The sequence below is a fragment of the Aedes aegypti genome, chromosome 1 (assembly GCF_002204515.2).
Source record: "Aedes aegypti strain LVP_AGWG chromosome 1, AaegL5.0 Primary Assembly, whole genome shotgun sequence".
Taxonomy (NCBI): domain Eukaryota; kingdom Metazoa; phylum Arthropoda; class Insecta; order Diptera; family Culicidae; genus Aedes; species Aedes aegypti.
In genome coordinates this window covers 131,400,401-131,404,003 of record NC_035107.1, presented here as the reverse complement: position 1 = coordinate 131,404,003, position 3,603 = coordinate 131,400,401, and positions in this window count along the sequence as shown.

Sequence of the window (3,603 nt, the reverse complement as noted above, 5' to 3'; positions counted from 1 at the left end):
ATACAACTACAAAGTACGAGGAAAGAGACGGGTCTGGGATTGAACACATGACCTTCTGCTTACGAAGCGGTAGCAACTGGACCACCAACCCCGTCTTTACTTTCTCAGAATAATAAATATATAAATATTACTACAGGACTGCTTCCAGGAAAAATCACAAAGGTTTATTTTAGGGTTGAAGAAATTCATGTAGAAATTTTTCAGACGAATCATTTAGGAATTCCTCGAAAAGCTGTGATGTCGTTTTTTTCAGTAATGCCTTCAGTCTTTTTAGAACTGCTCCTTCAAAAATTACCCCAGTGATTATCTTTGGCATGGCTCCATAAATTCTATTAGGGATCATTTCACAATATCTATTATGAAATCTTCCATAATTTTCATAACAAAATTTCTCATAATTTTCTCCTGAATTTAGGATTTTTTTCAAAGATTAATTGAATGATTTTTGAAGTAAATTCTCATTGGATTCTTCAGTTTTTCGTGAGACTTATCCAAGACTTTCCCAAGAGTTCTTCTTCTTTCTGGCGTTACGTCCCCACTGGGACAGAGCCTGCTTCTCAGCTTAGTGTTTTTATGAGCACTTCCACAGTTATTAACTGAGAGCTTACTATGCCAATAACCATTTTTGCATGTGTATATCGTGTGGCAGGTACGAAGATACTCTATGCCCTGGGAAGTCGAGAAAATTTCCAACCCGAAAAGATCCTCGACCGATGGGATTCGAACCCATGACCCTCAGCATGGTCTTGCTGAATAGCTGCGCGTTTACCGTTACGGCTATCTGGGCCCCTTTCCCAAGAGTTCTGGACTCTTAAAAATTTCAAAAGATTTATCTCTTATTCAGAAATTTCCCACATTATTTCTGAAAAAAAATCCAGAGTATCTCCTTGAATTATCTGAAAATAACAGCTTGTTGAAGAATTCCTAAATTAAATTTGGAAGAAATCACTCAAGGTAGCTTTGGACAAATTTCTAGTTGGAATATAAAAAAAAAACTGAATAAACATAAGAGTAGAATTTAAAAAAAGAACGAGAAAATCTCTAGAGTAATTTCTTAAATCTATGGAAGAATCGGTGGATGACTTCCGAGAAATATCAATTGTTTGACAAATTTTGGAACAAATTTTTGATGAAATCCTTCGATTAATTTCTGAGTGTATTCTTGGAAGAATTTCTGGATGAATTCTTAAACGTATCACGAAAAAAAATCTGGAAAAAATTCCTTAAACATTTGTGAATGAATCACTTAACAAACTCCTGAAGAAATGTTTGAATAAATAGCTGAACGAAACTTCCATCAAATTCTTAAATTACATTCTGATGAAATTTTGGAAAATAAAATACGTGTACTAATATATAGCGTAACGTCACGAAAAATTCTTCCAGAAATATTTAGTTCCTTTGAGAGATGTTGTGTAGAATTCTCTGAAAAATCCTTATTAAAACGTGGTTCTTGTTTAGCCACCTTTTGGTCACGTTTTTCTGACATGAGGACTTTAGAGTGCATATTTTAAGACACTTAGCCGCTATCAGCCCTGAAGTGGTCACATACTGAACTTAATTTTATTGTAGAAACTACTGAATCCATGGTAAAATTAAGAACTGCACCAACGCATTTCAACCAACTACATTTATCTGTTAATTCTACCAAAACATAGTCAACATCACCACACTAGAAAATATATTCCGTTTATTCAACCACAGTTTCAGTATTTATGACTAGAAACATTCTTGATTTGACAACTTTGGCATTCTACTTTTGACCACACTGTGTTGTACGGTGGGTGTCACTGATTGAAATACAATGCTTTGTAGTGGATGCTACTATGGGCATGGTTACTGCACTGCTCTGTGATTTGTACTAGATTATAGTAAACTTAACAGATTTTTGTATTCGGTTGAAAAACGTTGGTGCAGTTCTTAATTTTACCATGGATTCGGTAAATTATACAACAAAATTTGTTTGCGTGTAGTGTCATGCTACTCTTCATTAATTGACATTTCTTCAACAATTAGAAAAACACAAGTTCTATTATTTTCAAACGCAAATATTAATATTGATTGAAAGGATATTATGATTTCGATTACTTGACTATAGTAACATGTCAATTGTATGTTAGCAGCAAACACCCCTATTTTAAAGGGCCTCCGTATATGTCTCTGCACCGGGCCTCGAAAACTCCACTGCAGCTCTTGAAGTTTTTGAACGCCGAGTGCTATGGATGATCTTTGGCGATGTGTAACAGTGATGAAAATGCCACAATAGATCTAAATACTGGTCGCAGTGGCGCATCCAAACAGAAAAAAAACAGTGATGAATGAATCACGAGCTTGCCCAACTTTACGGTTAACCCAGTATCTTGAAGATGTCTAAAACTGGAAGAATACGATGGGCAGGGCATGTTGCAAGAATACCGGACAACAGCCTTGTAAAGATGGTGTTCGCTTTGAATCCGGTCAAAAAAAGAAGACGTGAGGCGCAGCGAGCTAGGTGGATTGACAAGGTGCACCAGGACCTGGAGAGCGTGGTCGCAGTCGAGGATAGAGAAAAGCGGGGTTCAGGCTTCCCCTGCCTCCGTCTTGTTTACACCAATGTGCACTTATAAAATAGCCAACTCTACAAAAAAGACTGGAACTACTAAACCGACTGTTGATCTTTTACCTACTGAACAATAGTATAGATTACTTTGAGCTCTTAGCAAGACTGCGTATAAACGCCTTAGGACGGTCGATTAGTAGATTCGATTTCTTCCGACAGGCCGTGCATCGGACTCAATCTAGCCTGCATAATCCTCTAGATGTTTGTTGTCAGTGTTTCAATCATGTTTGCCACTTGTTTGATTTCAATTTGTTTAAAAAGGTGTTAAGATGAAGATTAGCTTGTAAACAATAGTCTGTGGGATATTATTTATGCGACAAAGAAGTAAAATTGTCTTCTTTTTCTTGGTGTTAATGTCTTCACTGGGACAGATCCTGCTTCTCAGCTTAGTGTTCTTTAGGAGCACTTTCACAGTTATTAACTGAGAGCTTTCTTTGCCAAAGTTGTCATTGTTACATTCGTACATCGTGTGGCAGGTACGATTATACTCTATGCCCAGGAAAGTCAAGGAAAAAATCATTACGAAAAGATTCTGGACCCACCGGAAATCGAATCCAGACACCTTCAGCATGGCTTTGTTTTGTAGCCGCGGACTCCAAGCACTACATCGGGGCAAGTTGCAAAGGCTTTGGTTAGATGGTAAGGCAAGGTTTTGTAGTGAATTTAAATATCGACGAAAAATTAAATTACTCTGGGGGTGACCCATTTCGCATAAATACGTTTCGCATAAAGCTATTGCGTATTACAACAGGTAGCATTTTAAAGATTATGATGCTCTTTATGCCAAACGACCATTATGCAAAACGTCCACCCATAAAATTATGCGAAACGTCTTTATGCAAAATGTCCCACCCCCTCTTAGCAAATCCTAGGCGTATGTTGATCCTAGGCGAAACAATTGCAATTTATTCCAAAAATACCGTCACAAAGGCAAGTGCCCGGCTTTCGAAGTGTCCGGCGATTCGAAGCAACACGCTACAATTAATAAGACATTAAAACGCATG